The sequence below is a fragment of the Xyrauchen texanus genome, chromosome 2 (genome assembly GCF_025860055.1).
Source record: "Xyrauchen texanus isolate HMW12.3.18 chromosome 2, RBS_HiC_50CHRs, whole genome shotgun sequence".
Classification (NCBI taxonomy): domain Eukaryota; kingdom Metazoa; phylum Chordata; class Actinopteri; order Cypriniformes; family Catostomidae; genus Xyrauchen; species Xyrauchen texanus.
Window position 1 is genome coordinate 20,853,092 of NC_068277.1, and position 21,577 is coordinate 20,874,668.

The window sequence follows — 21,577 nt, forward strand, 5'->3', positions numbered from 1 at the left end:
GTTTGTTCAATTACTCCAATGAAATGTAAAATTGTTGTGCAGGAAAGACTTATTTTCATGTTTCTCTTATCAGGTTACATTTCATGCTAAAGAGGTTCCTGTGGTACTGAAATGCATGTCATGTACCTGCTCTGCTGGGAAAGCACTGTGCAACCACATTGTGGCATTATTGTTTCAAAGTGCTCACTACTGTACCATGGGCTTCAAGACAGTGCCATTGCCACTGTCATGCACCAGCTCACTGCAGACCTGGCACCGGCCTAGGACACATGTAATACGTTAACATTTAATGATGTTGGACTATAATTTTGTAATGACTATGTCAATTAATTATTTATCATCAATATATTACAGGGAATTGCTCCTGAGGCAACAAATGACATGATAGTGTGTAAACCAGTACCGAAGTCCAAGGATCATGCCCGAACTGGTGTGAAATGTACACTGTACAGAGCATATGGTGGCAAGTCTGAATTAACACCTGTCTATATATTTTAATGTATAACAGAACAATGATTAGTATATAGTATATGTCATGTCCGTGGAGAGTCAACTGCAAAATCCTTAGCTGCTCGCATTCTGAGAGGAACTCCTCAGACAGCAGCTATGAAAAGAGGGCTGGACCTGGAGCCTGACATACTAAGGCAATATTCTGATTTCTGTGATGTCACTGTGACGCAGTGTGGGGTCCTCATCCACCCTGATGCACCTCACCTTGCAGCCAGCCCTGATGCCAAAGTTTTCAACCCCAGAGAAACACCACCATTTGGGTTGGCAGAGGTTAAGAGTTGTGATGTTGAAGATGTTGCTCAAGTTAAACACCTGATCACAGTTCGAGGCCAGGCTTGCCTTAAGAAAAGCCACAAATATTACTATAAGGTTCAAGGCCAGCTGGCCATAAGCGGACTTCAGTGGTGTGATTTTATAACAGATATCCACACTGACTTCACAGTTGAAAGAATATTTAGGGATGAGGAGATCATCAACTCAATGCGACAGAAGCTGGATTATTTTTATCACAACATCTACATGGATGTATTACTACGTTAAGGCAGAATTTTCAAATGTAAATATTTCTATGAACATCTGATGCATGTAATTCCTGTTGTAAATACTTTTTCAATTTACAACTTAAGTCAGTGTTGCATTGTATGTAAATATCCTTTGTCTTATCGAGCAGTGGTCACTCTTCAACCAGTTTTCAACCTTGTTTGTAGCTTTGAGCTGCTATGAACGTTTTGTATTAGTTTCCATCATCTCACATAAATGCTATTACCAAATATGTAAATAAAATAAAATGGCAAGTTTTAAAGATATTCTCTTTCTTTATTGGTTAAGATGTAAATTCATTTTACTCTGGATAAACTTTTTACAGAATGCTTCACAACATAGTTTATTAATAACCATGAAAATATAGTAACCCCTATGTTCATACAAAGCATAGAAATTTAAAAATATATTACAAAGCACTTGTATTTACAGTATATCTACACAGTGTCAAACACCTAAAAGTAGAAGAATTAATTAAGAATTAATCTCACCCAAGAAAGGAAACACTTCAGACGGGTTTGTCCCCTTTGATATCAAGAGGTCCCTGATAGTTGGCAACAGATGGCCCACAACTGATTGACTGAACCTACCATAGAAAGAGGAACAAGCCCATCCCAAATGTGGTACTCCTTCACCCTGTGTATCGCCCTCTCAACTAAAATTCTCAAGCGGGCAATAGCCTGGGTCTTCAATGTGTCCTCTGTGCTGAGCTGATTTGATTTTTTCAGTGGAGGGATGATGAGCGTTGCCCCCACCTGTGACAGCATCTTCTCAATCTGGAACCCCTTGTCAGCCATTTCTCCATCTTCTGGTTGAAGTAACTGTAAGATCTGTGATTGCCGTGTTATTTCTATATCAGAGATGGAGCCTGTGTACAATTTCGAAACAAATGTGATAAAAATGGACATAGGAATAAAATGAATGATAAATCACATCAGCATATGGAAATGGTTTGACATTTAGCTTTGATAAAAATGTAACACTTGTTAGTAAACTTGTGGCAATACACGGGCTAACCGTGATTTAACAGTTATCTTGGTGCTAGCTAACTTTCTACTTTCTCCTCCACGACAGTCACACGTTAAAGAATGCAATAAGTTACTGGAAATGATCATTAACGTCATCAAAATAATCTAAATATAAGAACCAATAACGCTACATACGTAAATATTATTATTATTTTAATTTTACCTTTCGTATTGTCGGTGATCACCTTCTGTGTTTTCCTGAAGTAACTTTAACCAGCGCGTGTAAGTTAAAACGGAAGTACGTTTACCCTGCTTTGCGGAAGTTATCTGACGTCATTGTGAAAAGGGCCTATTGGCTATTCATTATGCAATATTGTTTGACCTGTGTGACCTTGGTGACATCAGCATAAAAGGAAAGTAATTTCAGAGGTTGAACAAGATTCCGAAGACAAATATATAGGCCTATTTTCTGTTTTGGAATAATGTGCAATGATAAATCATTCACAGTACAATAAAGAACATGCATTAAAGTAAATATAATCAATTATGATTTCTTATTGACTTTGAGAAACCTTAAAAAATCTTTTTCATACAGGGCTTCAAAAGCAAAACTAAGAGTTTTACTACTTTCATCAGGACTTCATTTTGTCATAACAATTCTCTTTGCCTTTGAGACTATTACTCTGCAGATTCACATTTAATCTTATTCCTGCAAGTTTTTGATTTGACATGAATGTGCTATAATCCTGTCACAGACCGAGTGTCTGTAATATACATTCATATGAGTAAATGAAACTTTACTGCCCACTACCCTGCAGTGCAATGCAACTTTACATTCATACATCAATACAATGACTGTTGCTATCGAAGTAAATAAAGACAGATTGGAACATGTGGAGAAATGACAGAACAGAGAGCTCTCAGAGATGAAGAGAGCTTCTAACATGTTTTTAGGTTGTAGGTGGCAGTGTTTGGTTGGTACCAATAAAGCCCCCTCGGTGCAAACTGGCTACAAATTCCATAATGTCCTATGACTAACAGTCTGTCTGCCATATGTTCAGTTTCACCTAATACAAGATCCTCAGATACAGGCCTCCCACTGCCGAGGAGAACAAACAGCACGAATGATTCTTCCAGGAATTACCAGGTCTATTGCAATATAATATACATCAAACAAATGGAATTTCATTCTGTTGAAATACCATGGATAGTCATTTGATTACAATAACAACAAAGCCTACACAGTTAAAGATCACCCAAAAATTAAGTTTGTCATTTTTTACTCTCCCTCATGTTGTTCCAAACCTGTATGATATTTTCTTCTGTGGAATACAAAAGGAATGTAAGGTTTAGGTACTTATAGTCTCAGTCACCATTCACTTTCATAACTTTTGTCATACAATGAAAGTGAATGGTGACTAAGGCTCTTATTCTATGACAATTGTTTTGTTCCATGGATGAAAGTTAGTCATACAGGTTTGGTATATGAGGGTGAGTAAATCATGACAGAATTTTTACTTTTGAACAATCCCTCTAAATTTAAAATAAAACAAGTTGTTGAGGGATCCTCTCCTCCTGAAAAACCAGCAGCACCCATTGTTTGAATCTTAAGCGGCCCTGGTGACATCACCCGTGAAGGAAAATCATTTTAGAGGCGGAACAAGTTATTTCCTTTTGATGGAGTGGCAAATTCTCAGGGCCAGAAAAGCCTTCTCTGCTGGCCTAACATGCCTAATAAATAAATATTTTTTCATTCTTTCATTCTTATTCACCCTTTTGCCTATGTATTCACTTTCAATCAATTTCCACTCAAAATTCATCTACAAACGACTAAGGAAAAACAAAAAGTTTATCCAATCAGAATTTATTTCTAGATGCTTACAAGCGAACCGTGGCGGTTGTTTCACAAATCGCATGCCTAAGCAGTGCGTGAGTCTGAGCTCCTCCCTGTTGGGCCTTCAGAATTTCTACAGAATCCCTCAACTGTGCAAGTGAATACGCATAAGTCAGACTGCCTATGGACTATAGGCTTAGGGTGGCTTATTCATTGTGAAATGGTGTTTTCTTAATGCCATGAATTGCACTTAAGGCCTAGACTTAAAATGCACGGGCTGCCACTGCTTTGTGAAAGCATTCACATGCTGGATAATACAATGAACATGTATGTAGAAAAGTACAAAAAAGGTCAATTTAAAACACATAAGAGATGCATCATATTGATGTATAAAATTAGAATCTAGAAATTAAAGCTTGACATGTCCTCTATTTGGGCATACCAAAAAGCATGAGCTTAAGGAAATATCCTTGCAAAGCTGTGGGAAAGAGCTCAAACTTTTCGCCTCTCCAACACTAGTCAGTAATCTAGTGGAGGGTGAGCTACCCAGTTATGGCCGACTAGAGTTGTGTGGATTATTTTGATGCACCCTAAATATGCATTTTGGACCGTCAAAAAATGGAGTACATTCACTTGCATTGTTTAAAGGAGGAGGCCTGAAATGAAATCCTGAAAATCTTAAATTCTGTTTTGAAGAAGAAAAAATCTCAGATACAACTAGGATGGGCTGAGTACATAATGGTACATTATCAGCTAATTTTCATTTTTGGGGAACTATTCCTTTAAGTAGGGCTGGGCGATATGGCCAAAAATGTTATCACAATAATATTTTTCATATTGTTCGATATTGATATTTATCACGATATACATTTACACGTTGCACTTTCTTTCTTTTTTTCAAAGTTTATGGAAGAAAAGAAGAAAAAATTAATTCTAAACAGTCAAAATAGTCTCTACAAAACAGCACGGGGGTCCAGAGACGGCCAAAGCAGTGGAGTTGAAATTGAAAATGAATGTTAAAAGATCATCTGTTTGTTCTGAAGCATAGTGACAGCAGTCCAGTATTTGTTGGAATATTTTTACATTAAAATGAAATATTTTTTATATTTCTTTAAATTCAGATACCCAAGTATGGGGCATAGAAGCCCTTGTGACTGTGGAATGATGCTGAATGTGGGTTCAGGGGTGTCCCAAGAGAACATTTAGAAAACGTTTAAAAAAAATTTAAAAAAAAACATTTAAAGTGAAAGACTAGTCTACCAACTAGTAATTTTAGTCTTTCCTTATCCATTCCAGACATCTAATTCATTTTCACAAAATTAGAACAGAAATCGATTTGTTTATTTGATTTGTTTATTATTAAAGGCTCGTAACATGCTGATTAATAAAGATACATTTAGAAGGGAAAACATTATGGTCTAAAAGGTGCTTTGAAAAAGTATCTTCACACATGCAGGGAAAAGAGGCAACGTGTGCAGAGCGGGACAGGGCAGAATGATGCATGTTTGGTGCTAGAGATCAATATTCAAGATTACAGTGCAGAAAGATCAGAGCTGTTGTCTACATCACTGTTGTTCTGTCGCGCTCTTCACTAGAGACGATGAGAGAGCACAACCGTTGTCATGAAGTCTTGCGGTGTGGATGGAATCAATCCGGTGTTCCACGTAACCTAATTGTTAGCAAGGCAGCTAGCATTAGCAAGTTCATCCAGTCTGACCCTACGTTACCACTGGCGCGTTGTGAGCAAAGCTGAGAGCATTTTCAATTCATTCCTATGAAAGCCGAGTGTCATGCTCGCAAGGTGGATCGTAGGATTGGCAGAGGTGCAGAGCATGCTCTCTCCTAGCGCTTTGAACGCCTTTAAGCGGATTTCGTCCGCCCTAGTGGAAACACAGCCTGAGAAAGCTGAACTGCTTGTGTTTTAGTGACATGCAGTAAATATCGAAAATTCCTCAAAAGCTTATAGTGGATTTTCTTTATCGTGATATATATCGATATCGTTATATCGCCCAGCCATACCTTTAAGGAGCTATATTTTTTTATTTCAGTGTGGTAAAAAGTCACAACTTTAACAAATTTAACAGTATTTGTTGATTATTATTTCATTTATTTATTATTTTATTATTATTGAAATAGCATCACATTTATCTGTCCGCCAAAGGGGGCACATTGGGAAAACCATTATGCCGCACCCACAGGTGCTTCCTTTAAAATTTCAATGATATGGAAATATACAAACAGCTTAATTTATTCAACATGATTACCACACTGAAGAACAGAACAGTTGCTCGGAGCAGCTAGAGAAAATTAACAATGAGCAAGTGCTTTTATTGAACCGCCCTCATTTGTTCACAAGATAACATCCTTCTGCAGGAGAAAGAGAGAGACAAATGAAAATACAAACACCAGCATGTGCTCTACAGTGAGGTAATACAAATGGTCTGGATGTTTGACTTAAAGGCTTATTCATTCTATTTTTATGGGGTTCTCATCAAATATTCATAAATGGCACTGAACCATCATTGCAAAACAGCCTCCCAAACTGAACTAAACAGCTCCTCCATGCATATCAGCAACACTGTCATCCATTTAGCTTATTAGAGATGTGGTAAGATGAACACAGTAATGTGTTTCATATAGAGCTCCATGCCCCTTTGAGGAAGTCTGAGCATTAGACCTGAGTTCAGTGGATCCGGGAAGGCTCAACCCAATAAATCATGAATGCTGATAAGCCCACAGGCAAGCTTCTTGTCCTGATCCATTTAGTAACCTGCTCGCCTCATTAGGTTCTGACACAGCCACGTATGTATTTGTGTGTGTGTGTGTGTGTGTGTGTGTGAGCGTGAATTTATCACTTTGTGGGGACCAAATGTCCCCATAAGGTAGTAAAACCTGACATTTTTTATCTTGTGGGGACGTTTTGTCGGTCCCACAGCTTATAAATCATACAAAATTATGTTTTTGAAAATGTAAAAATGCAGAAAGTTTTCTGTGAGGGTTAGGTTTAGGGGTAGGGTTAGAATATATCGTTTGTACAGTATAATAACCATTACGTCTATGGAAAGTCCCCATAAAACATGAAAACCCAACATGTGTGTGTTGGGTCTAGCTTTCACCCAAGCCCCCATCTCAGAGGCCAGGGAAAGCAGGACAATTAATTAAAACATTGCTGCTAAACCTTTTTTGTCCCCTGCTGTTATGGTCACACATCAAGATTTAAAAAGACAAAAAAAAAAAAAAAAAGGTTAAGTAAGTGAAATACTGTATGTTCCCCGGTCCATTACAAATGACACATCTGTGGTTAAAAAGTGGTTCAACCCCATCCACTGAATTACAGGGAAGAATGGATGGCCCTTACACTGGGTGCCCAATTATTAGGCAAGTTAGTATTATGATCTTGTCATTATTTCCATGCACATTTTCAACCCCAAACCATATAAACTTGAATGCTCATTGGATTCAATCATTTTCAGTTGGTATGTATTTGTGTAATGAGGGAGGGTGTGGTGAAAGTAACTAACACCTTATATAAAGGTGTGCATAATTATTAGGCAGCTTCATTACCTCAAAAAAGAGATTTAACTGACACTGAAAAGTCAAACATTGTAAAATACCTTTCAGATGGATGCAACCCTCTTGAAATAGCTAAACTATTGAGGCGTGACCACCGGACAATCAAACATTTTGTTGTGAATAGTCAACTGGGGCACAAAAAATGACTGGAGCAGAAAAGGCACAAATTAACTGCAAAAGACTTGAGAAGAATTAAACATTAAGCTACCATGAACCCATTATCCTCCAGTGCTACCATATTCCAGAACTGCAACCTACCTGGAGTGTCCAGAAGTACAAGGTGCCAAGTGCTCAGAGACATGGCCATGGTCAAGAAGGCTGAAACACGACCACTGCTGAATATATTCAAAAGTTGAAGCGTCAAGACTGGGCAAAGAAATACATGAAGACATATTTTTCAAAGGTTTTATGGACAGAATAAATGAGAGTGACTATTGATGGACCAGATGGATGGGCCCGTGTTTGGATCACTAATGGACATAGGGCACCACTTCGAGTCAGGTGCCAGCAAGGTGGGGGAGGGGTACTGGTATGGGCTGCTATCATTAACGATGAGGTAGTTGGACCTTTTCGAGTTGAAGATGGACTGAAATTCAACTCTCAAACCTACTGCCAGTTTCTAGAATGTACTTTCTTCAAGTAGTGGTACAGGAAGAAGTCCTCAGCATTCAAGAAGGCCATGATCTTTATGCAGGACAATGCTCCATCACATCCATCTAAGTACTCCACTGTTGGCAAGCCAGCAAGGGCCTCAAAGATGCCCAAATAATGACTTGGTCCCCTTCCTCACCTGACCTGATCCTACTGAGAACTTGTGGGCCCTTCTCAAACGTGAGATTTACATTTACATTTACATTTATTCATTTGGCAGACGCTTTTATCCAAAGCGACTTACAAAAGAGGAAAAACATCAGCGAATCACCTTAGGGAGACAGTGGTACGAAAAGTGCCATATTACAAAGTTTCACTATCATCAGAATAGTATATAAAACAGATTTAAGTGCAACAATTGGTCACTGTGGTGTCGTTGGGCTGGAAAGACAAGTAGAGTTGCGTGTCATCAGCGTAGCAGTGGTAAGAGAAACCGTGTGACTGAATGATGGGTCCCAGTGATGTTGTGTATATGGAGAAGAGAAGTGGCCCAAGCACTGATCCCTGAGGTACCCCAGTAAGTAACTGATGTGGCTTGGATACCTCCCATCCCATGTTTAAGCGACCCGCGTTCAAGACAGTAAACAAACAGCACCTGATCTAGCAATGAATACCACACTAACAACGTTAAAAACAATGAAATAAACACACTTACATACAACTGCAGACTCCTGTAGATACACTTTACAGTGAGGGAAGACAATACACCTTTTTGAACAGTATTTGGGAGGCTGTGGTTGCTCGTGAACAGATAAAGAAACATGGCAGTTATAGAAAGAAGGGTGGCTATAATGTTGCATCTACTCTAATAATTGGGCACATAGTGTATTTATGAGCATGCTGAACAGTGTTTAATTAAGCAGAAAGAGACTGTCCAGTGCAAAAAGGGAGGGGCGTGAAGGAGCAGGTAAAGGGTGAGTATTGGTCATGGGAAATATAGTTTTCTCTAATTACAATGCTGTTTACAGGCCGGTTTCAACATTGAAATTAATATTGAATGGTTGACACTTCTATCTGAAGGGCTTCATTCAATGGGGACTAACAAATGATTCAGCATTATGTCTGAAAGCTCCGGGATGGCGGCTTCTATATTTCCTTGATGCATGGAGCTATTTTGTGTGATTAATTGACAAGGACTTTATAATTCAAGATTTCAATAATTCAAATAGGGCTTCAGAAGGTGTGTGTGCATGTGTGAGTGTGAAGGAGAAAGAAAAATCCTTCCTGCATCAAAGCCTTATGGCACAAAATGCAAATACAGTACATTCATACACATTATAAATTCAACAAAGTAAGAGAAGTAATAGAGAGAAAGAGAACAGAAATGGAATGAAATATGATTACGTATTTCTGCTTTAATTTAGCGAGTAAATCTAGTAAACTCAACATATTCACACAGGAACTCGACATGTTGCTACTGAAAGTTCCAGAACCCTGAAAACGACACTGTTATGCCTAGTTACTGACAAGCACCATCTCCCATCAGACATTTATCAGTTAAAATGTGTAGCTGTGTAGATCCAATCAAATATCAATATATTGTGATACTTTTTCTCATGATATTGTATTGATATTTTAGATCCATGTATCAACATTTATATTAAACTATTTGTGTATTCATATCATGTAAACGCATAACAAAGATGGCATTCTGTTACTTTCAAATCAATTCTCAGAGACACCAGGAATTAATCGGGTTTAGTAAAATAAGTATGAACTCTATTTGGAGGATTTTTGCTGTAAAAATACATTTGTAATCTACCGATTGTTAGGATTAGGTTTGGGTTAGGACATATGGTTAATAAAATATGCATTCCTGTAGACTGTATTACATTATTTTAAATTAAATACAACTTGGGTTTGACACCACACTGTGGGCATTTCTCTCGAAAACTGGAGCTCACACATGCCGATACGCATAACAACACATCTTATAGCTATCCGATCAGCAAAACATTTATGAAGTGACCAAGTCTAAATACCAAGTATTTTTCCCCACCCTTCTTAGCTCAGTTTTATTTTTCCTCCTCGCCTCCCTGGAGTTGGAAGATTGTTTCATCTGCCTCTCTCTCTCTCTGCTGTGCTTTAAGTTGCCATGGGACTGCGCAGAGCTGAAGGAAGTGACATCACACCTCATTAGGTTATGCCCATGTACTATTTACCAAAAAGCTGCAACGCAGTATGTTCCACATGTACTTATTCCTGTGAGCTTGTCAGTGAGTGACATTAACATCCTCCGCTATCCAGTAGGGAGTTAACTTTGGAGGTAAACTATTTCTCACTGATGCAGCATGTTTTGTACCAATTTACTGTCATTTTGAAAATGGTGGTGCTGGCAGGACAAGCTGCAATATCTGAAGGACCATCACCGACTGCCTTCATGCAGGTGAATGTCTGTGTTTTAATACTTTTTAGGGCATTTTTGCTCTTTTAATATTGGTACTGGCCATGGCATGCATCAATTTTATTCCTGCTCATACTTAGGGTTAAATGTTTGTTCTAAACACCTCCTTAGTATTAAACTTCGACAGAAACTTTTACTGTTTGTGATACGAACATGAAGGATGCCTCAAATTGAGTGGCTTATTGAGGAAATACAGTTATTTTTTAAATTTTCTTGATCAAACTTCACCTAGCGGATAATAAATTGGGCAAAAAAATCCTTAAAGCCAGGGGTTTTAAAAGTCCAAAAACCTGTTTGTCGTAATGAAAACAGGATTAATTAACTGTTAATATTAAATTTAAAACACATCAACCTGATATCATGTTGAACTTGTAATAAAGGACACGTCATGATTTTGTTCCACATGTTTTTGGATTTACTACGGAATTGCTGCCACATGAGTTCTGAGAAAATGCTTTTTGTGTCCTAGACAAACTTGTGCAAGTAGTAAGAAGACATGAGTAGCAACATATGTTCTTAGTTGGTGGTTTATATGTCATTTTATTTGCTCACATCTCTTATATCATCAACAAGTTTCAGCATATCATTCTTACAATACGAATGTAACCATGTATTAACCATGCGTTTCCTAAAAGTTACCGGCCAAATGATGAGTGGATTCCTCAAACTCCAGTATTGTCTCTCTCTCGATATACCATGTCCACAGAGGCAAATTATTTGTACAAATGAACAGAGTGCAAGTGCGCAGGACAAGTTTTGAGTGCATCCTGCGTATATTTGAGAGCGTGTGTCCAGTTTTGTGCAAGAGCAAAGGAAGTCCTTCACATAACATGCATATGCTGTCGACATTTAATTGTATAACGCCATATCTATCAAGCTGGACTATGGTCTATTAAGCTATTCATTTTTATTTATCTTCACAATGCATTTTATTGGATTTGATTTGATTTTATAAGATGTTAGCGGCGTACTCGTTAACCCATATACAAACGGCTCGGTCAGTAAGCCGCTTTTCATTAAATGTGTTGTTGATATGAAGCAGCAATAAATCTGGTGACATTAATTCAGTGATCCAGATTTTTTCACACAAAGGCACACTCTTCAAAACCACAACGTATGCATTTATATTTTAATAGTTTATACTTTTTTTAATCTCCGTATGTATGTTTTTCTTTATTTTTATGTGAAGGCATATGTACTTGTATATCTTCTCTGTAAAGCACTTTGCAAACACTGTTTTTAAAAGGTGCTATAGAAATAAAGCTTTACTTACTCTCTTTATGACCACATAAGCCGCATTCTCTGGGAGAAATGTGTGTTAAACCACTTTCTCTTAATCCATTAAGGGGCATAAGCAAAACAGAGTTTGTGCCTACATGATTAACAATTTTCTTAAGGGCATGTAAACGGGATCAGTGTGTCATAGCACACTCACCACTAGACCACATCTCCAACAAATTGCCAAGTTTTAAGATTTACAGAATGCTGTAACTACCACAGTGAAGTACACTATAACCTCATGTCAAGTCTAGCAAGTCAAATGACCATGGAAAGCTCTAACATGGTTCCAATTCACCTATAGGAGGGCTCAGTGTATCCACCCATCTTTTCCCACTTCTATTAATTTACTGAGCGATTGATTCAGCCTTGAGGGAAAGAAAGAGCCTCCTGATTAATGAATCTTGAAAAAGCCACTGTTTCACATGAAAAATGGCAGAGCACCAAACACAATGCCCAGCGCTTAAGGAAGAATGAGCAGCTAGTCAAGCTGAAACGGCAAATAAAAGTGTGTCAAGCTTTTTTATTGGAGACTTGGGGTCACCTAATTCACTCCCTCTCGTTTTCTCTATGAATCCTTCCTCTTTTTCTCTCTCTTGGCTCAATGTGAATGTTCTTGTCACTGATTGTGACAGCAACAGGGATGATTATCAGTAAAAAGTAAAATAAAAAACATCTACTATATCTAGATATGAACCTCCTTCATCACTGCCATAATGCTAACAGCGATCTCTGCCCATTCTTCAGTTTCCCTCTCATTCTCTCTCTTTGTCTCTGTTGCACATCGCATCAGGTAGTGAGTGCAGATCCTTGATAAGTCCCTCTGTTCTCCATCCTCTCCTAGAATCTTTCACTTCAGGTTCAAGCAACATACTTGCAGCACTGATCTGGAAGCTGATGTGCTCTAATATTGACACAGGTCAAGTGCCCAACCTGCACTGCAGAGGAGTATTTGGACCAGCAAGGCTTTCAAAAAGGAGAAAGAGGGAGAGAAAGTGAGAGCGAGATGGGCTTCAGCCATCATCCTCGTAAGGTGCAGAACTGCAACATTCAGTCCTCATTACCTCCATCACCATCGTTAACCTACATAACCAGCCAGCCAGAGACACACAGTCATGTCCTGGACATAGACATGCCTCTAGACAGAAAGTAATAAAAGGGAGTTGAAAAGAGAGGGGGAAGTTAATAGAGTAATATAGGTTTAGGTCATATTTAGCAGACCACTACCACATTGTCTATGTAAATGAGGAATTGTCAAACCAAACAAAAGTAAAATATGGAGTGCCACAGGGATCAGTTTTAGGGCCTCTGCTTTTCTCCATGTATATGCTTCCCCTGGGAGATATTATCAGGAATCTTGGAATAAGTTTCCACTGCTATGCTGACGATACACAACTTTATATTTCTTCAAAACCTGATGAGATTTCACAATTCTCAAAATTAGCAGAGTGTATTAATGAAATAAAAGATTGGATGGCCAGAAATTTCCTTCTACTCAATTCTGACAAAACAGAGGTTCTAATTATTGGACCAAAAACTCTAAAAATAAGCCACTAAAATATAATTTGACTCTAGATGGATGTACTGTTACATCATCTTCAACAGCAAAGAACTTAGGTGTTATATTTGATACCAATCTGTCCTTTGAAAATCAAATTACAAATGTTTGTAGAACAGCATTCTTCCACCTAAGAAATATTGCTAAATTAAGGCATATGCTCTTGGTTGCTGATGCCGAAAAACTAATTCATGCGTTCATGACCTCAAGACTAGATTATTGTAATGCATTACTGGGAGGATGTCCAGCAAGATCAATAAATAAACTTCAATTGGTTCAAAATGCAGCAGCCAGAGTGCTGACGAGAACCAAGAAATATGATCATATTAGCCCCATTTTATCATCATTACATTGGCTACCTGTTAAATTCCGTATTGATTTTAAAATTCTGTTAACTACGTACAAAGCTTTGAATGGTCTAGCTCCGCAGTACTTAAGTGATCTTCTACCACACTATATTCCAACACGTTCATTAAGGTCGCAAAATTCTGACCTATTAATAGTTCCTAGAATATCAAAATCCACTAAAGGAGGAAGATCCTTTTCATGTTTGGCTCCTAAACTATGGAATAGTCTCCCAAACACTGTTCGAGATGCAGACACACTCTCTCAGTTTAAGTCTAGACTAAAGACTCATCTATTTAGCCAGGCATACACCTAATTTATCCTCCAACCCACAATTAGGCTGCTTTAGTTGGGTCTGCCGGAACCAGAAACATTGAGCATGATCTCTTACTCTGCAATAAATTAAATGGCATCTACGCTTACATCTTTTTATTTGTTTCCCTGTCTCAACCTCGGGACTCCTATCCTGAGGTCATCAGAACCGGACGGATCCAGCACCATTCCTGCCTCATGTTGGACTCCACTGCTACATGTCGCAGAATGATGATGACTAAATGCAGCCGGTGCCAGCCAAACATCACTTCAATCTATTATGATGGACTTCAGAGGATGAAATGATGCCAACTCCAACCTGCATCACCTCGGTCTATAGATGGACTACGATCTTGAAATGGAATACATAGACTAACTATTGCCAACAAAAGCCTTCATCAGCCAATTAACAAGGACAATTGCATCTATGTGAACTTCTGCAATTAATCAAGATGGACTTCAAAGACTTTGGTCATTAATCTTACAGTTCAAACACAATCAATGTTTAATCACTGACCCTTAACACTTAGTTTAATAATTTTAAACCATGATTTTAACTATACATAATTAATATTTACATTACATTCAAAATGTTAGCCAGAGGGGAACTGGCTCCCACAGTGAGTCTGGTTTCTCCCAAGGTTATTTTTCTCCATTAATCAACATCTTATGGAGTTTTGTGTTCCTTGCCACAGTCGCCTACAGCTTGCTCACTGGGGTTATTAATACAATTATCATTTCATTTTTTTTAAACACTATAACAATGTGTGTTGTGAAAGGCGCTATACAAATAAAATTTAATTGAATTGAATATGGAAGAGAGAATCGACAAAGAGTGTTCAGTCTGTTTGTGACAACATGTATGTTTGTTAACCTGAAGTCAACCAACTTAGTTTGCCTCTGAAATGACTATCCTTTTCAGCTGATGCAAAGATGTAAAGTACTTGAGTACCTGTAGTTTATTATTATACTTAAGTATTTTTTGTGTACTTTTCTCAAGTATCATTGAAACTCCATACTTGTACTCTATTCTTTCTCAATTGTATTTCCAAGACAAAAATTATATTACTTAGGCTACTATATGCAATTTAACTAAGACCTTTCAGATGAAGAACTTATCAAAGTACTTCACAGGTTATCATAATTTAAATCTTTCCTCTTTCAAAGAATAGGCAAATCAATTTATATTCCATCTTACTGCACTAATAACAAGCGAAATTGTGCTCCCACTAATTTTATTTAACCTTTATTTAAAACAGTCAATAAAACAAAATAAAAAACATTTCAATGTAAAACATAAGTGGCCACAACTTTAGTCATTCAACCTTGTGAAGGGTGATCTCAAGAGTCACCACAATACAAGGTTGTAAAGCAAATTTTTTGTTACAGTAAAAAAATATGCTGTTAACTATTTTTTAAATTAAAAGCAAAAAGAAAGACAGTATAAGGGGGTCTAACAGTCATGAAAATAATGTCACAAAGTAAAAAAAAAAAAAATCTTAAAATCTTGATGGTCCTAAAATAGGCTTCATTTTCTACACGAAAAACATAATTTAATTAATTTTTTTTATTATTCTAGTTATATTTTGTAGTCAAATATGACCAAGACATTTTCTAGACAGGTTTTGTAAGAATCAATCAGAGACAACTTTTACAATATCCAATCAATTCCATGACTTGAAAAAAGCCCCACTCGTTTTCTCATTGAATATCTTTTTCACCACTGAAATATATCACAAAATATAATGGAAATTTAATGAGTTGTGAATGCTGTTTAAAGTTGAATTTAAGAAAGAGAGAGAGAGAGAGAGAGAGAGAGAGAGAGAGAGAGAGAATACAAGACAGATAGTATGTTCAGTGCTTCATTATTGTCCCCGGCAACCTGACTGTGACAGTTGGTTGTCATATTGCCTGCCGATGGTAGTACTTACTAGATGTTGTCTAACGACCCTTATTATACATTAACATTCAGACAAAGGCACAGACCGACCCAGGCACCCACAGCAGACAGTCAAACACATATACACAAACACATAGTACTTGTGTGAGATCAAGGAAAAGTAAGATGGTTGTTCTAACAATTAAATGGCTGGATCTGGATATCATCAGACTGATGAGCCCAGATTATTTTAATTTCCCAGAATTCAGAGTTACCAGTTGTGTGTGTGTGTGTGTGTGTATGTGCCTTACATATTAAATATACTAATCTAGTTGAGCGTCATCGTGCCATGCAGATTTACTTAAATCCCTTCAACAGCAGGAAGAGGAAATCAGGCCATAGATGAGCAGTGACCTTGCTGTGCTGGTCATATGATGCATGGTGGTGACTCAACAGAATATCAGTGCAGATCAATGCAATCAACAGAGATCTCTGTCAATACTTAAGTGACACCTGTACAAAAAGAGAGACGGAGCATGTATTCACAATCTGCAAAGATTACCATTAGATAGACAGATATAAATAACAGATGATAATAGCAGATGAACTAAACACTGCATTTTAACCAGTTTTAAACCCCAAAGATAAATAATGTCACCTATCACCTGGCCCACCTGAGTGCTCATATTTTTAGACTGCTCCTTTCAACACTGTGTGAATTTAAGGCAACATCATGCCTTGGAAACCTGCTCTGGCTGCTACTGTTGTGAGCTTAACCATTCCATCAACCACACTTTGGGAGCAGACAAACTTGACAAATTAAACTTGAGTTAAAGGTGAAGTGTGTAATTGTTTCAATATAAAAACCTACCCCAGTTTAAAGAAAAGTTTACACAAAAATTAAAATTCTGACCTCCTTTAATATAGCCATATGATTTTTGTCACACACTCCACATGTTTGCAGTGTGTTGATCTTGTGTTTTTAAATAAGTGGTATGTATGTTTGTGGTAATTTTCTTAGTAAATATTATACTTGTGTAGCACAATGACCAACTTTGTTGTATTAAATGTGCTATATAAATAAAGTTGAGTGGAGTTTTTTCTTAAAAAGCTGGCTTGAGATAAAATATGAGACAAGTGATGTTTGATGAAAACAGTTAAATATCACTTTTTTGCAAAATTATGCAAAAGGTGGGAAAATATTATTTAATTGTGTGTATTTATGATACACAAAATGTTAGATCTTAAAGTGCCTTAGCGAGACAACAGAGGTGATTTTTTTTTCCCCAAAAACATTAAAATGTAATTTCCATCACTATCATTTCAACCACATAATTATATCATTGTAAACCAAATACAGAATTTCATATATGCTGTGAATTACTTTATTGGAAATTTTCATGACTTTCCAAAAAATAACAATAATGTCATAAATCTTCTGTGATGCATGTATATTTACACTTTTTGACATTGTAGGCAAACAAATTTTCCACAGTGCTATAAATAGGTCGACTTCTGCTTTGCTAAACATTTCCCAAATCCTCAGAACCGTCTGAAGATGAAGTTTCCATTCCCCCGCCATCGGTCACTTGCACGACAGCATTTCCGCTCCGCAGTTCAGATGGCTTGGAACATATGTCATGTGCTGGAAGAGGAGAGGAGCCGATTTGCCAGGCTAATCATTGGTAGTGATCGAGTGCCACACTGGCGATATATGTATGCTACCACTGACATATTGTCTGAACGAATCAGAACACGATGATTCAATATGTTAGAACGGATAGCTTTCACTGCTAAGGCGGCTAGCATTTCCAAGCAGTTGATGTTCCACGCCTGTTTCGCACCTGTCCAAATGCTGAAAGCCGGGCGTCCATCGCACAGCACACCCCAACCTGTGTTGGATGCATCCGTGGTCACCACTTTTCATCTGAAAACCTGACCCAGTATCACACCCTGCTGATAAAGGTTTGGAGCAGTCCATGGTGTTAGAGCAGCCAGGCAGTGGTAAGTCATGGTGGCACGCACGTGCCCCTGACACCAGGCGTGACTCGGTACATAATGTTTGAGCCAGCACTGGAGAGGTCTCATGTGTAAAAGATCTAACGGTATGATGACGGATGCTGCCACCATCAAACCCAACATTTTCTGAAAATGTATCCCCAGTTTGAACTGAGGCAGTTTGAATGGTCTGGATGCGCTCGCTCATGATGTGCGCACGCATGTTCACGGAGTCGAACCCCCAAAAAGGAGATTTGTTGGCTGGAAGAATGTGTGTTTTTCGTCCAGTTGACATTGAGACCCAGGCTGTTCAAATGGTGAAGTATCAAGTCCCTGTGCTCACATAGCAGAACCTCTGATCGGGCCAGCAATAGACAATCGCCGATGTAATTTGTACACACAAGCAAAGGTATCAAAGGATACAGCTCCTGCCTGGATGCTGCGGAAAGTGGGAAGACGTCTCACTCAGCAAAGTACCCGATCCGGTGAGGTGGAGAGACTTCTTCGCCAGAACACTAGAAGGGGCAGGTGAATCTTTCACTGCAGGCACTGAAAGTCAGGTGAAGAACGTCTGATGCGTCTGCAAGGAATCCCGTCCACTGATGGGTGTCCGTCGATGGCAAAGAGAGGGCTGATCCAGATGCGTAGTCAAGATGAGATGATGTCAGCTTATGTAGGGCAAATGCGCACCTAAATTGCCAATCATAAGATTTCCGTTAAGATACAAGGGCTTCAACTATGTCATGGAAAAGTAATATTCCCCCATAGTGTTCATTGGAATGTCAAGTGAACTGAATCGATAGGGAACTATACACTTCACCCTTAAGCTGAACACCTCAACAGGTCCCCCACATGCTGAGGTGTATGTGTGTGTGTTGTGTGTGTGTGTGTGTGTGTGTGTGTGTGTGTGTGTGTGTGTGTGTGTGTGTGTGTGTGTTTGTGTGCGTTCGAGCATGTGTGTTTTCATGAAAGATTCTTTTGAGCATTTGACCTTCTTCTAACCTTAAAACGAGAGCCCATGAAATAGTATGTGAGGTGCTGTGAACAAAAAGACTGGAACAATCTATTGTAGGGGAGAGAGAGAGACACAAACCAGAGGAGACAGGAGGACCATCACACCCCCGTGAGGACACAAATCTCATTAAAATGGCTGCCGAGAGGTGACATGATGGCCAGCATTGACTTAAAGCTAAGAGATGCATGACCAGACAGAATCCTCTGTGTGTGTGTGTGCGTGCATGCGTGTGTGTGTGTGTGTCAGAGAATCCTGCCTTTATCTCATTCCCTTTCCAATATATCTCTGTCCCTTACATCCAAAAATCACACAAGTCTGAGTTATATCGCTAAGATCACTAAACACCTGGATAGGTTCTGTAGACTTATGCCTTCAAACACACATACACATCAAAGCTGATGGAAATGACATGAACCAGAAGAAACCATCAAATCTGACCTTTTGACAGGACTACCTTTTATCCCTGAGCTTAATGCTTCCATGACAATACAACACCCACACATACACACACCCCTCACAGCCCATTCCAAGCATAAATAAATCGGATGAGCTGCTCTGAATTAACAGATTCTGGGCAAATTGAAAGAATGCTGAGATAAATATGGTGTACACAGTCCCAGCATTAGACAACAGAGAAATCAGTAACTATCAGATCAACACATGGAGATTCAAAAGTCTGGTGTCCAACTCTCTCTCTCTCTGGCTCAGTTCAGCCCATCTGTTACAGGGTACAAGACCATCCCAAACACACACACACACAGTTCTGCATACTATACCAGGGCATCACAAACACATATGTACATACAGACACGCATGTAACACATGCGCCCAGGCTCATATATTCTCCAATGACAAAGCCTCCTGCCTGTCTGTCTCTAATCAGTCCGTTGAAATCAATTAGAGACCATTGATCGACTGCTGCTGTATGAATAAACAAGATATGCTGTCTGGTACTGCTGCTGCCTCACACTCACAGAGAACATATAAACATATTGAAGATATACAGTGCAAAAATCAAACATATTTTAAAGAGTCAAGCTGGGAAGAAAAAATAACATCTACAGAAACAAATCATTACAACACAAGGACAGTAAGCTGCATTCATCCATTACTCCCAAATGACATAGTGAGCTCCATATCTGCTATTTGGGCCAGAGAGAGGCTCAGCATTCCCATCTTACAGAACAGAGCTTGTCTGTCTCTTCTCAATTCTGCTATCCACTGGGTTTGGAATGGCCACACCAGGATAGCATATAAATGTGACCCATTCTTTCAGTTTGTGTGTGTGTGTGTGGGTAGCTGCTGTATGGAGCCAAATCAATCTCATTAATAATTCACGAACAAAAAATGATTCACAGATGCGTAGACAATTTCACATGCATGAAACCTAATTCACGTACACCAAAAAAAAATTCACGTGCGTGAAAAAAAAATATATTCACAAAAAGCTATTCACATACGCAAAATAAAAGTATGCATATGTAAAATACATTTTACAAACACAAAACATACTTCATAGATATACAACTAGTCGCAAAAACTTTTTAATGTTTAAAATGTACGAGTGTATCCATGAATCTGAATGTGCAAATCGTCATTCACGTGTGAATCCCCTCGGATTTGTGTGTGTGTGTTTTTGAGACTTTCCTGGCAGAGCTCTTTTCCCACGTGGGTCTGTCGTACTCTTTAGCCAATCAGATGCGATCTTAACCAATCATATCATAAGCCACTGATTCTGCGCACATTTGCGCAATATTTGTTTTGCGTGAATTATTAATGAGATTGATTTGGCTCCATAGCTGCTGCTCTTGCTTCGACCTCTCCTTCCATCAGATGTTGGGCACATTAGTGAACTAGCAATTACTTGTCGTCGATATACACTCACTGAGCATTTTATAAGGAACACCTGTACACCTACTTATTAATGTGATTATCTAATCAGCCAATCATGTTGCAGCCGTGCAATGCATAAAATCATGCAGATAAGGGTCAAGAGCTTAAGTTAATGTTCAAATGAAACATCAGAATGGGAAAAAATTTGATCTCAGTTATTTCGTAATTGATGGTGACAGCCGGGCTGGTTTGAGTATTTCTGTAACAAAAAGCATCCAGTGAGCGGCAATTCTGCGGATGGAAATGCCTTGTTGATGAGAGAGGTCAATGGAGATTGGCCAGACTGGTTTGAGCTGACAGAAAGGCTACGGCACCTCAGATAACCACTCTGTACAATTGTGGTAAGCAAAATAGCACCTCACATCTCAATAGCATCTCACATCTCAATAGCAACACGTTGAACCTTGAGGTGGATGGGCTACAACAGCAGAAGACGATGTTAGTCACTTTGTTATCACCATAGTGTGAATAAATTGCTCCGTGAGTTTATGTGAGAGGTTTATGTTTTAGTGTGATTGTGAGTGTTACAGAAAAAAGCTGAGGAAAATACTGTTGGCTAGATCTTCAATAAGATCAATAATCAAAATAATAATAATCAATAATCTTCAATTATACTATTTTCCGTTATGACGTCAAACCACTTTCAAATATTCAAAGTAAAGGGACCAAGCAATGAGTTGACAATGTTTTAAATATATTTAACCCCGTGGGATGGAAAAGGAGAACCAAGCATATGAAACTGCCTAGGCCAACAAGGCATGAAAACATGAAATATTTTTTTTACAGCTTTTGCGTACTAAAATGGGTCAATATATAGCT

The 21,577-nt window shown here is 38.4% G+C and overlaps 1 protein-coding gene across 3 annotated transcripts in view; it reads right to left on the minus strand.

Annotated features, from left to right (window-relative positions):
• Nucleotides 1-21,577, minus strand: part of LOC127658405 (neuroligin-2-like) — a 257,469-nt gene that overhangs the window by 234,989 nt on the left and 903 nt on the right. The window lies entirely within an intron of this gene.